Genomic DNA, 15,166 nt, shown 5'->3' on the forward strand with positions numbered 1-15,166 from the left:
TATCATGTTATTCCACCGTGATGGGAGATTCATTTTCCATTACAAAATATCCTAATTTGTGTGTCTGGTCTTTCAGTTTTGGATGGACTTTTTTTTTTTTGTGGAGGATTATGCCTTGGCTTGTTTGTCTTGGTTCGATGTAGAATATCAGGAGTTTTCTTTCTAGTCTTTCTAAACCTGAAAAATGAAGATGATGTTTAACCCATTTTAACGCTGCTGAAAGTTTCTTCCAGAGTTTTTTGGGTGATGTTTTGAAGGCAACAAGTGTACCAGAACTTTAGGATGAGCTTATGGGAGTTCCTATTAATTTCACAATATTAATCGTTTATTAAGCATTTGAAATGTAAGCATTAACTCAAAATTAAAGGTGCTGTATATAAGTTTTTAACTCTTCTAAAGCATAAAAAGACCGTAATATGTTTGCAGATGTTTAAGAAACATGCTAAGCGAACAATGCTGAAGTCAGATATTCTACTTTGAAAATGTGCGTTACGTGCTGGAACAACTGTATTTGTTTTGGTCATTTAACCCACCCAGTTTAGCCAATTATATTTGAGCACTCCGGGTTGCCTTTGTGGAAAACTGTGTATTTCATTCATTCAGAATGAAAGGGAAGGCTCTCAAAGTATACGTCTGCGACTAAAATGCGACGGCCGGTGGACAGTAACAGCCCCGAAATGAGACACAGATCCAGAGTTCCACCTGAGGTGATTAATAATTAGCAAATGAAATTAATATTCCCAAAAGAAAACTTAATTTCTTATTTTTTAAAAAAATCATCGGGTTCATGTGTATTTAATTAGGATTGAAACAAAACTGGGGAATTTTCCACCTCTGCCATGCGTAATTAAATAGCATCAAACTACTCTAAGAATTTAAAAGATTAAAATCAAAAAGAAATTAAAATAATAATTTTTTTATCAAATAATATACCAATAATCTTTAATCAAATCGTATAACCTTCCCTGCCACCTCAAGACAACTTTTCTTCATTTCTGCCTTCATCCATCTTCCTTCATTTTGCTAGCAACACCCATCTTCCAACAATCCAATTGGTTGCCAGAGGACGAAATCATGTACTACTATTTTTCTAATTTCAGGATCGTTTCACGATGTATCTCACAAGAGGAAAAAAGGACTTAACGTCTGTTTTATGGTGCCTTTAAAAATACCATAATTTTTTTTGCAGATGTTTAAGAAACATGCTAAGTGACAATTCTTGTTTATTTGACAAACAATGCTGAAGTCAGATGTTCTGCTTTAAACATGAGCGTTACATGCCGACATGTCTGTCTTTGTTTTGGTTCCTTTAACCCACCCAATGTCAGTTTAGCCAATTACATTTCAGCAATCCAGGTTCCTTCTGGAAAACAGCATATTTCAGTCTTGAAGGATCTCAAAGTATGTGTCCATGACCGAAATGTGACCTCCTGTAGACAGTAGCAGACTACAAAATGAAACACAGATTCAGAGCTCCACATGAGGTGGGTATTAATTAGCAAATAATATAAATATTATGGATGTAAACATAAAATGTTAAATTGTAACCCTGTGTCCTAACAACACAATAACTGACAAGATTTGCAATATTAAGCAATTTGTCTGTTTAAATACAGCCATTCAGAAGCACAGAATAGTGCACCCACTGCACTCCAACGAAATGGTAAGGTTTATAATCTAATTCTTACACATTAAACATCTTTAACATTATTAAATGTAGATGCTGAATCACTGATGTGTATTGGTTTACACTGAGTCACAGTTCTGAAGTTCAATTTCAAACGATTTATTTTATTTTCCAGATCTGAGGTGAACTATCTGCTGCTGCTTTCAGTAGTATGGCAATAAATGTCATGTAAAATGGCATTCAAACTCGCATTATTAGCATTTACCACTGAATAAAGCACATGAGGTGTACCTGAGGTGATCACTGTCAGTTTTCTGTTGTTCACCTGTGAGAAGCTGTTTCTAATCTATACATTTCAGGTGTTGGTTAGGACAAAAACTCATTTTAAATATGGAAAATATTCACACGCCGCTGTTTTTATTTAGAATGTGACTTAAATCAGACTTTAGGCTTGACAGTCAGGCTCACTGCAGTTGGTATCGTCAATCTGGCAACCTGCACTTGCTTGTGTTCAGAGCCAGGTGTGCAATACCTAGTTCAACCACAGGGTGTTAAACTTACACCTTTAATAGACATTAGTAAGCAGTTTTCAATACAGCTACAATTCTCCATTCTTGATTTATAAGCACATATATAACGAGTGTATTTATTGTATTTTAATAACAGCTAATTTTTCATTACTAAACTAAATATTGCATTGCTTACAAACCAGCTATTTAAAAGTAGTTACTGCCTTTTAAGATCTTTAGGAATAAGTAAGCAAATGATTAATAAACTATTCAAATGAACATTTATGCATCTAATCTTTCAAGTATATAGAAATTGTTTCTCAGTATATTAATAATGAACAATTCTTTAAATCATACTTACAGTGTGGGAATAAGTATTGTACATTTTTGTCAGAAAACATATTTCTAAAGGAGCTGGGGACTTAAAATGTTCACCAGATGTTAGTAACAAGCAAAGAAATCCATATATGCAAAGAAAACAAATGTATTTAAATAGTTTACTAATTAAGCTATGCATAATAAACACAGGGGGGAAAAACTATTGAACACATGAAGAAAGGGAGCTGTAAAAAAAAAAACATGGAAGGTCCAGACAGCAGCTGAAATTTCTCAGTAGTTCTTCAGCAACCCTCTGCCCTTCCTCAGTGTAAGTGAATATCAGCTGCTTCAGTCCAACATCTACATTAGCAAGAGGATGAAGAATAAATCAGGGTGGACATTTCAGCAAGACAATGATCCAAAACACAGACAAGGAGACTCTCAAATGCTTTCAGAGAATGAAAATAAAGCTGTAAAATGGCCAAGCCAATCACCTGACCTGAACCCAATAGAAAATACAAGATAAAGCTGAGATTTGATAGACGAGACCCACAGAACCATCAGGATTTTAACACACTGTCGAAGGCTGTGAAAAACACCTGAGATCACCACTGTATGTCTATTAATGTAGCATAAATGCTAAACAATAAACTATTTGCTAATGCTTAATGAAGGATTAACAATGCAGTTATTAGAGTGTTACCAAAAGCTTTCTATATTCCTCAGTGTTCATTCAAAGTCATGCAATGCAGAAGTTTATAAATTAAAGAATCTGTATCGTTAAAGAAATAATCAATTATGAACAGAAACAAGTTGTCTGCGACTCAGGTTTCACTTCTGTTACTAATTCACATACATCCCTAACAAATCTGTGGCATTCATTGACTGCTCGCGGAAAAACATCCACTTTGACCCTTAAAAACACTGTAGTCGGTGATTTTGTGATGTCAACAATCACAAAAACTCCCTTTTATAATGGCTAAAGCTGTGAAATGGCTTATTCATGGTTTCAGCACGTTGTTGTTTAGGAAAAGGGTATTTACAAGAACACAGAAGTCAGTCACTGAGTACACACACTCAAAAAAAAAAGCATCTTATTAGCCGTTGCATTCATTAAGCTCAACAGATTCTCAAAGGTCAAATGTAACTGCACGGATTGATAGTTGTCATTTAGTTTCACACTTCACTTTAACTGAGACGGTCGTATCGGATTATTAAGACATTTTTGTCCCTTTATCTTTGTCTCCTTATCTTAAATTAGCAAGCTATTTTGTTCATTTTGCTAGCATTCTCCCCACAGATGTGTTCCCCCATGTGCATAATTGCATTGAATATGTACTTTTAATGTGCTCTAAATCAGAAAAGAGAGCACATGTTTGAGGAGAGATTTTAATTTTGCCTTATGCTGTTCAGTTACAGCACATTTTAAATGCATTAATTTTACAATGTATAGTGCTTTTATTGGTAACACTTTATTTTAAAGGTCCATTTGAGTATTAGTAGACAGTCTGCTAAATATCTGCAGATACTGCTCCTTCAAAAGACATTTATCTGACTATCAGAAACTTTGCAAGTACGTGTCATCTTACACTAACTCTAATCCCAGAGTTACTCTAAACCCTACTTATACAGTTGAAACCAGAAGTTTACATACACTCTAAAAATGAAACATAACCTTTTCAAATCATATTACACATTTATTCTTTTGCTTCGTTAGGAATACCTAAATGATTTACATTTGCTAAATGCCAGAATAATGAGAGAATTTTTTTTGTTAATTTCTAGACTGTCAAAAGTTTACACACATTTCCTTGTTATTTTTTTAGCTTTGCTTTTAAACTGTATAACTTTGATCAAATGTTTTGGGTCTCCTTCCACAAGCTTCTCACAAAAGTTTGAAATAATTTTGGCCCATTCCTCCAGACAGAATTGGTGTAACCGAGTCAGATTTGTTGGCTGTCTTGTTCGCACAAGCTTTTTCAACTCTGCCTATAAATTTTCTATAGGATTGACATCAGGGCTTTGTGATGGCCACTACAAAACGTTCACTCTGTTGTCCTTAAAGCACATTTGAACTAATTTGGCAGTATGCTTAGGGTCATGGTCTGTTTGGAAGACCCATTTGTGGCCAAGTCTTGAGATGTTGCTTTAGTATTTCTACACAATGATCTTTCCTCATGATGCCATCTATGCTGTGAAGTGGACCAGTCCCTCCTGCAGCAAAACAGCCCCACAACATGATGCTGCCGCCCCCATACTTCACAGTTGGGATGGTGTTTCTAGGCTTGTAAGCATTCCCCTTTGTTCTCCAAATGTAACACTGGTCATTATGGCCAAACAGTTCAATCTTAGTTCCATCAGACCACAGGACATGTCTCCAAACATTATTCTTTTTCCCAGTGTCATTAAGCAAATTGTAATCTGGCTTTTTTGTTGATTCTGGTTTGTTAATTTTCATGCTGTCACACAAGGATGCAGTGTGTTTGAGTTTTTTTTTTAAATACTATTCTGCAGTTTTGCCTCCAATTAACTCAAATGTTGTCAATCAGCCAATCAGAAACTTCCAAAACCTTGACATCATCATTCTGATGTTTTTCAGAGGCGTAATAATCTTATTGTATGTAAACTTGACTTTTAAGAAAAGTTATAACAATTTCTCAAAAAAAAAATCTCTCTCATTTTTCTGATATTAAGCAGAACAGAAACAAATTTGATCATCCTAACTTACCTAAAAAAGGAAAAGTTTAGTCATATTAACATCTGACTTTTTAAAACGGTTATGTGCCTTTTTATACAGTGTATGTAAACTTCTGGTTTCAACTGTAAACTAATGAGAATTAGTTGGCATGTCAGTGCAATGTAACTAAATATAAAAAAACGGACCATCAAAATAAAGTGACCCTTTTATTAACCATTGATACACTATAGCATTATACTGGAAACACTCCATCCATAGAAATGTGGAAAAAAGAAATATTGAACTGTATTGGACTGGAGAGACTAACTTATATTATCAAAGGCAAGCAGAAGAACTTTGACTATCTTTGGGAACCATATATGAATATTATGTAAATTGTGTATTTGTAAACATGTTTTTTATTTATTAATACCTTTTTTTTTTCTTTTGTTTTATTGTGTTATTGTTTACGTCACACACACACATATATATATATATATATATATATATATATATATATATATATATATATATATATATATATATATATATATATATAATTCAAATATTGTATATGTATGTATGAGCGTATATGTGTGTATGTATGTATGTATATGTGTATATATATATATATATATATATATATATATATATATATATATATATATATATATATATATGTATATGTATATATTTATATTTATTATTATAATTTTTTTTTATTTTTTTTTGTATGTATGGGTGTATATACATATATATAAGAAGGGTGTAGATATGTGCTGTGTAGGCTGCATTGTTGTCTGTATGCCTAGTTGATAGGGTGAAAAGGAAAAAAATCAATAAACATATTGGGAAAAAAAAAACCATTGACACACTAAAAGGGAAAGTTCACTCAAAAATGTAAATCTCCTTAACATTTGCTTTCACTTTAGTGTTTTTTAACTTTTTTATTATTTCTTTCTTCTTTTAACATAAAAGAAGATATTTTGAAGAATGTTGGGGGAAAAAAACTTAAATCCATAGTATGAACAAAAATACTATGTAGGTAACATTCTTCAAAATATCTTCTCTTTTTCCAAACACTCAAACATGTTTAGAAAAAGGGGACAATGAGAAAAGGTTTCAGAATTGTTATTTTTGGGTGAACTATCCCTTAAATGTTTAAGATATTCAAAATGAAATGTGTCGGGAGAAAACATTTGTGTGATATACTGGTTATAAAATAAAATATGAACAAAACTTAAAACCCTTGTTTATATTTAAAGGATCAAAGTCATTATTTTTCATGTGCTTATAATACAACCTTATTACATTTATACCAACCCAGGCACATTCTGATTATGTACCTTTATATACCTTTTTGGAGAAAGCAAAATACGTCCCAGGAGCTACATTTTTTGTATTCACGAATCCGCTAGAGGCCGCTGTGTATGCTTTTTCAGATCTTAAATTTCTCTCGCGAGGGCCATTCGCATCTGCTTGAACAAATTTACCAGCGCCCACCAACTTCCCTAAACCCAACCAACAGTGTTTTCAAAAGCAATCCAGAAAACAAAAAGCCTTCACAACCGCCTGACTTTTACCACATTTTCAGATTTTACCACATTCTCACCTTGTTATTTACTAGTTTATTTTATTTTTTGCCTTTTGTTTTTATCTTACCCGCTTTCTGAAACTGTTCTTTGCCGCACCCGAACCCCGTCGCCGTGGTCAACTCCTCTCTGCGTCTCAAATCCAACAATACACATAGCAAGCTACTGGACAAACTGGTAACAGCTGGAAAATCCCTACGCAGGTAAGCAGTCAACTGTTAAGCGTGAAAAGAAACGACATCATATCGCCCTGTAGTGTTTGTTTTAATAACGAAATGAAAATATACGTACCTCCGGCTACATAATGGTGATCTCCAGAAATGTATATAGGGCTACGTTTTCAAAATGAGCCATTGTTGATTTATACTAGCTTATGTTTTATTTATCAAACTATTACAAAAGCATTGTGGTTTTTTTTTTTGTTTTGTTTGTTTGCATTTAATGTCGGTCAGTAAGCCTACTGTCATTTCTTCCAGCATAATAAGGAGTATGAAAATAAAATCTCTTGATATAAGAAATTATTAACATTTTGCTTGTTGTAAGAAATAAATAATGGACTTAGTTTCAGCCCAGGCTCATTAAAAATACTTGTCTACATTTTTTTGCGAAATGAAAAATAAGTTCACTAGTATCATTTAAAACACCCTTCAGTTGGCATCTACAGGGTGATCTTAAGCACATGGCCCTCTACCATGCAGTGTGGTGGCAGCTGCCACACACATGGGCCAAAAGCAGTCTGACGCCGTAAGTCACTGCAACGCTGCAGAATTATGCCGTCATCATCCTCATCATCTTCACGACCGACTCATTATCATCCCAACACCTCATTATACTCCATTTGGGCTCCAAACACGGACTCATAAATAACGATGATTGCAATAATGAGAGCCGTAATTGCAGGTGCAGTTTCCTCCAAGTCATTAGCGAAGCTGACCCGTGATGAGCCTAATGAGAAACGTGAAATAACAAAAGTTTTTTCGCAGGCTCACCTCTCGCTCTGAATCATAGAGTCAATTGGCTGTGAAAGGCATTAAATTGCCCACTGCTTGTCAACGGAAACCAGCATGATGCGAAGTAATAAGAGGTTAATGTGCTACAAGGGGATTTTGTCTTGAAGCTCAGACCGGGAGTTATGAGGGAGCAGAAAAACATACAAGCCTAAATGAGAAAAATGTTGGGACAGTATGGACAACTCAAATAAAAAAGAAAGTAGTGATTTCTAAATTAACTTTGACTTGTATTTCATTGCAGACAATACACCAAAGATTATTTAATCTGTTTCTCATCATTTTATGTCTTAAATAAACACATTTTTCCAATTTATGTTCTTGCAACACATTTTTTTAAAAGTTGGAACAGTAAAGCATTTACCATTTTGTAATGTTGCCATTACTTTGCACAACACTTTAAAGAAGTTTAGGGACTGAAAACACCAAGTGATTAAGTGTTTCAGGCAACGCAATCTCACGGCAATTCGTAACTTTTTGATTTAGTGGCTAATTCATACGATCTAATTCGTACAATTTATTACGATTTGCTCATCACCCAATGACGGTTGAGTTTAGGGGTGGGGTTAGGTGCCACGCCTCCTTTTTAAAATCGTACATTTTTGTACGACTGAACTTGTACAAATTAGCCACTGAACTGACAAAATGTAAAATACTTGCGTTTCCTCGTGATATCAGGCTGTTTGAGGTGTAATTTTGTGACATTCTTTCTGCAAAAAAGTCTTAAGGTGGACAACAATTCAGGGTCTTCGTTGTTACATTTTGCGCTTCAAAATGTGCCACACATTCTCTATTGGAGACAGGTCGGGACTGTGGGCAGGCCAGTCAAGTACCTGTATCCAGTGCTTAATTTGTAAATGAATAATTTCCGGAACAAAACCAAATAAAAGTTACCAAGACCAACATCCGCCACACAATTTTCCTGGACCATTACGTTACTTAGCTGTTATAGCGAAAAAGCATCACTTTTCTTAATGTGTCTAATTATTTTGTGCAATATAACATTTTGGGTCAACCATGGATTTAAAAAAAAAACAAAACAAAGATGTAGCTACAAACATAAATCATACGAAAGATCAGTATTCAGTTTCCTAACACCACTGACATTCAGTTCACTGCGAAAGTGACTCCCTCTGTCTAATCTTCAAGAAGAGCCCACAGTTAGCTTATTTGTCATGTTTTCTGGCTGACCTGAGATCATTTTGCTTCTGTCTTCCAATATCCTGATCCAGGGGCGCAGTTCCATCTTGATCATGCTCATTATCAGATTTACGCGTGGTTTTAAAAAAATAATATATGCTTGACTGTCTCTGGCGTTTTGAAAATACAAATAATATTATGTAGGCCGCAATCACAGTATTTATTTACTGTGTGTGTGTGTGTGTGTGTGTGTGTGTGTGTGTGTGTGTGTGTGTGTGTGTGTGTGTGTGTGTGTGTGTGTGTGTGTGTGTGTGTGTGCGTGCGTGCTCGCTCACTGTTTTTTACTTGGACTCATTCACATTCTCTCTCACACACACAAACAGGCAGGTATTCACAATGAAAAAGTTAAGGCCGGATCATTTAAAATAAATACTGGAACACAAAACCCGAATATCTGACACTTCCCGAAACAGAGAGTTTGAGCTCAGGTAGATCTCGAGAACTCCCCTGCTGTAGAAGCTAATGAACAGATAGTGATTGCTCTAAATAGATAAGTACTTACTAGGAGCATGTCTATGGTGCCCATTTGGATTAGTCAATTAACTTAAGTTGCATGTTTTTGGACGATGGGAGGAAACCCGGGGGTAACCCACATGAGTGCAGGGAGAATGTGTAAACTCCGCTCAGAAACGTCAGCTGGCTTGGTAAGGACTAGAACCAGTGACGTTCTTGCTGTGAGACAACAGTGCAAACCACTGGGCCACCGTGCCATCCATTTAAGAAAAGCAACCCAGGCTCATTCTGAAAACGTAATCCCATGGACTTTTCTGGAGACGGCGAAATACATCCCGGAAGGTGCATATTTTGGCAGTTTTTGTTTTCGCAAATCCGCAAGAGGCCGCTGTGTGTGCTTTTTCATATCTAAAATGTCTCTTACAAGCGCTGTTCGCACCTGCGCTGTTCTCATGTAAACCCACCAGAGGTCACTGTTGGCTGACCATCTGCCTGACTAACTGAATGATTGACTGGGCGACCGGCCAATCGACTGGCCCACCCTCCTCCTTCCCTGAACCCAGCTAATTTTATTGATTGACCCGTCCAGCCACTCACTTTCCTAAACCCAACTGACGATTTTACAAAAGCGTGCAGAAAAGAAAAAAAAAGTCCTTGTTTCATTTTTACAACGCTTTAAGATTTTTTTTTTTACTACATTCTCACCCTGTTGTTCACTCGTTCATTTTATTTTGTGGATTCTGTTTTTGTCTTACCTGATTTCTGGAACCGCTCTTCCCCAGACTTGAACTCAGTCACCATCAACGTGGTCAACTCCTCTCTGCATCTCAAGCCTGCTCACAATGACCTAACTGGACAAACTGGTTGCGGTGGGAAACCCCTCCACATGGTGGTAAGCACTTAGCCAGTAAGCACCAAAAGGAACGGCGGCACACCGCCCCGCAGAGTTCGCTTACAAAAACGAAATGCAGCCATACATCTCCAAAAACGTCCGCGGGACTACAGTTTTAGAATGAACCTGTGTTGAAGAAAGGAGGAGGAGTAGGGGTGGAAGGGGGGAATTCTTCAAAACGAAGATGGCTGTCATATGGAACTAAAGGTATTTATAGTGGCTTAGGAATCGCCTGATTGGTGAATCATAAATTAAATAATTCAGTACCAGCCACAAGCAATTATAAGCACGTGATCCTCTCGAAATTAGTTTATAAATAAACTTCACACAAAATGTAGTTTGTTACATCACTGCGTTCCCCAAAAATGTCATTAGATTACAGTAACACGAAACACCCAACTCTGCTGGTAACAGAGACGTTTGAAGCTTTGTTTGCAAAAGCAATGCGAAACATTTAAAAAGCCAAGCCACAGAGAAACGTCTTGACACATCCGTACGGCTACTAGTGATGGGTCGTTCATGAACGATTCGTTCATTTCAACGAATCTTCAATATGACTCGGGAACTACAAGTCCTCTCAGGGAGTAATTCGTTCATCCGTGTGTGCGCACATTTGTGCAGGTAGTATCGTTAATTTCAAGTCTTCATCACATTGGCAGAAGCCAATCATATGCGTTTAGAGCCGGAAAAAGAATTGAACCGCTGATCTCTCGAGTCCTCTATCGGGTCTGAGTCACTCGTTCATCACGGGCCAATCATACGCATTTAGAGCAGGAAAAAAATTGAACCGCTCATCTCTCGACTCCTCGGGTTTGAGTCATTCTGTCACGTAAACAACGAACGATCATGGCTCCTATCGGCTCTGACTGTGCATTGATTAAGATTATATGTGACTGTCAGTGTAACGTGAATAAACCCCTGACATTTGAAGACATGAAGAGCTGAGCTGAGCAAAGAGACAACATGCCTTCATAGACAAAAGAGCAGGTAAACATTGAATTAATATTTTCTCCTTCTTATATTCTATTTATAACTTATTTGTCGTGCAATCAACCTTTTGGGCTAGTTGTAGATGTCTTTGGAAGCAATTCGTAACATTTTAATAATATTTTGGCAAATTGAACCAAATGAACGAAATGACTCCAAAAAAGATTCGGTCATCTTGATGAACGAAACTCAAAGATCCGAGTCAGTAAAATGATCCGAACTTCCCATCACTAACGGCTACCGAAAGGGCACATTCATACTGAATTATTGACGGCTGCTTAACTAGCGAACATGACCCGACTCATTAGGGACAAAACGAGGTGAAGTAAGCATGTGGCGGATGGTACACACACACACAACTGGAGTGGAAACTCATGTGGCAGGCGCACGGTATTTGGACCCGAGGACTGTGTTCGGATGAACATATGGGAGCTATTTGTTGGGTTAATGATGCATTAGTATGAAAATGTGATTGATGGCAAAGTCATAATTATATGATATAGTAACTACAGTGTTCAAACACCCAGGGACTCCTGGGAGTGTACGTGGCACAAGCCAACACATTCACAAAGCGATTCATCAAGGGAAAGGCATGCTGGGCACTATGTTTTTCACTAAAGAAGAAGTCTGAAGAACTGGATGTGTTAGTTGCTGAATTGTTGTGCCATTTCCGCTGCAAGCCTTTATTAGATAGATTTGCTCTGCAGTCAATGCAACAAGAACGTAAATTCACATGTTCCTCCTCAGAAATCAGTCGATTATTGACAATTGAATATCTGGCACATCGTTGGAATGTTTAAAAGCACATTGGGGTCAATGAACACAGGAGCTTCCATTTTGTAAATCTGTAAATGCCGACACATTTTCAACAAAATTCTGATTTAATAAATGTGAAATTGCGATAGGGGCGAAGCAGTGGCGCAGTAGGTAGTGCTGTTGCCTCACAGCAAGAAGGTCACTGGTTCGAGCCTCGGCTCAGTTGGCGTTTCTGTGTGGAGTTTGCATGTTCGCCCTGTGTTCGCGTGGGTTTCCTCCGGGTGCTCCGGTTTCCCCCACAGTCCAAAGACATGCGGTATAGGTGAATTGGATAGGCTAAATTGTCCGTAGTGTATGAGTGTGTGTGTGTGGATGTGCTTGTGGATGTTTCCCAGAGATGGGTTGCGGCTGGAAGGGCATCCGCTGCGTAAAAACTTGTTGGCGGTTCATTCTGCTGTAGCAACCCTGGATTAATAAAGAGACTAAGCCGACAAGAAATGAATGAATGAATGAAATTGCGATATGTACCCAGCTGCCACCTTGATGAAATAAACACGTCAAAAGGCAAATCAATTCGATGTCAGTTGATGACCTTGATTTCAAAACGACATCAAATTGACATCTAAAATTAACGTCAAAAAACCTGGTAAAAAATCAATTTCAGGACTGTCCTATAACTGTTGTTTGACTAAATCAAGTGTAAATTAGTAGTTTGGAATTAAAGCTCTCAGATGTATAAAACTATTCGGTAACACTTTATAACAACTAAACACTATAGCCCCTTTCACACAGTGATACCGGTAAATATCCGGAAAATTTCCGGAACAACTTTACCGGTATGTTCAAAAAAGCTCTGTTCACACAGGCGAGGACGTTACGGAATTTTTCCGGAAAAGAGCATTCACACATCCATCGCAAAATACCGGTAAATTCTGACATCATTAACCAGAAATGACCTCTAAACGGCTGCGCTTGTGTTTGTAAACATTTGACTACATTACAAACTCTTCGGATGGATCAGTATTGAGTGCAACTCTAATGAAAACATAGAAAAACACTTTCGCATGTCAAGACGTTCATGATATGTGTGTGTGCTGGCGCTATGGGCGCTCACGGGCACACGCAAAGCTTGAAGGTAAACAAACAACGGATTATCATAAACATTTTATCGATAATTATTTACACAGTTAGCATTAAGAAGGAACATATAAACGTGATCTGACTAACATCTAGCAGCTAAATGTGTTTATTCTCATAAACGTGAATGCGTCTGATTGTTCTGATTGACTAAAGTAGACGTCTCACGTCAGCACGTTCTAGACGTGTACGCGCTCTTTCCGGCAATCTTCCTTCTGCGTTCACACAGCGCAGCATTCCGGCAAATTACCGGTAATGTTACAACTTCTCTTTCCGGAAAATAGCCAGAACGAATTTACCGGTATTTTCAAAAAGGGCCCGTTTACACATACACACCTTTCCGGAAAATTGCCGGTAATTTTCCAAAATGGTCTGTATGTGTGAAAGGGGCTATTGAATAATTTACTAAGCTTTAGCATCTTGTGAATTCCTTATTTGTTAAGCCTTAACTCTACATTAGTAAACCGTTCATATCTGCAGTTACAAATGCTGTATTCTTGACTTATAACCACATTTACAATGTGCTTAATAACTGTACTTTCATACTTGTTAATGATTCATTTTTCATTACTAAATTATCAAATTATTGACAAATAATTTGTATTTAAGAGTAGTCGACGGTCTTCAAGATCATTCAGATTGAGTTAGTAAATGATCAATAAAGTATTGAAATCAACGTTTATATACATATTTGGTAACACTTTAGAATAACTATCCTTAATAACTAGCTAATAGATACTTAATAAACTGTTAGTTAATGAGTTATAAGTGACTTGTTAAATAAAAGTTAATAGTTTGTTAATTATTCATAACTGTGCCTAATAGATAACTTCCAAGCTGTTAGTTAACAAGTTATAAATGACTTGTTAACTGCATTTTAGGGATTTATAACTATACCTAATAAATTAGTAAAAGATCATGAACAAGATGTTGGTAAATTACTTACTAAAGACTTGGTAAGTATCAGTTAATAGTTTATATATGTTACTGGGACGTTATTCATAACATGCATCTATTCTTCATTTAATAACTCTTAGTATATGTGGAATAGTTGCAACTTAATAGCGTCCCAATAACATACATGAGCTAATAACTAACACTGAACTGCCATATTAACTCACACTTTACAGATCAGATCCTAAATTACTTAGTTGAGCCTTTAAATGTCACTTTAAGATGAATAGAAGTGAAGTTTATTCATAAACTAATTTCGAGAGGAGCGTGATTATGATTGAACACGGCTGGTTCTGCATTAGCATGCATGATCCACCAATCAGGCCATTCCTAAACCGCTATAAAGAGCCAGGGTTTTTTCACTACAGTCATCTCCGATTTGAAGAATCCCCCCTTCCACCCCTACCTTTTCACCTTTCCCTCCATAGGGCAGCACGGTGGCCCAGTGACTAGCACTGTCGCCTCACAGCAAGAACATCACCTGTTCTAGTCCTTCAGCAGGCCGGTGGTCATTTCTGTGTGTAGTTTGCATGTTCTTCCCGTGCTTGCGTGGGTTTTCCCCGGGTCCTCCGGTTTCCTCCCACATTCCAAAAACATGCACAACAAGTAAATTGATCAATCTAAATTTTGCAATACAGGTAATCTCATAATGCAGCATATCTTTTAATAGCATTCAATTATCAGTCATCAGCTCTTATCAAGGGGGAGTTGTCGAGATCTACCTGAGCTCAAGGCTCCCCTCTCTTCCTCCAAACGGGAGGGAGCCCAGGGCTCAAGAACCTTCGAGCTCAGGGCTCTCTCCTGGGACAGCATGCCAAACTTGCTTATAATCAATCATCAGCTAAGTGTGAACTCTTGAAGTGACTTGAAAAATATCTAGTCAAATATTATTTACTGTCATCATGGCAAAGATTGAATAAATCAGGTATTAGAGATGAGTTATTAAAACTATTATGTTTAGAAATGTGTTGAAAAAAAATCTGCTCTCCGTTAAACAGAAACAAAATGTGAAAATGGTTGCGCTGGTCTGAAAATAACAACAATTTTTCAATCCCAG

Source organism: Danio rerio, chromosome 2 (assembly GCF_052040795.2).
Source record: "Danio rerio strain M-AB ecotype USA chromosome 2, GRCz13ab, whole genome shotgun sequence".
Taxonomy (NCBI): domain Eukaryota; kingdom Metazoa; phylum Chordata; class Actinopteri; order Cypriniformes; family Danionidae; genus Danio; species Danio rerio.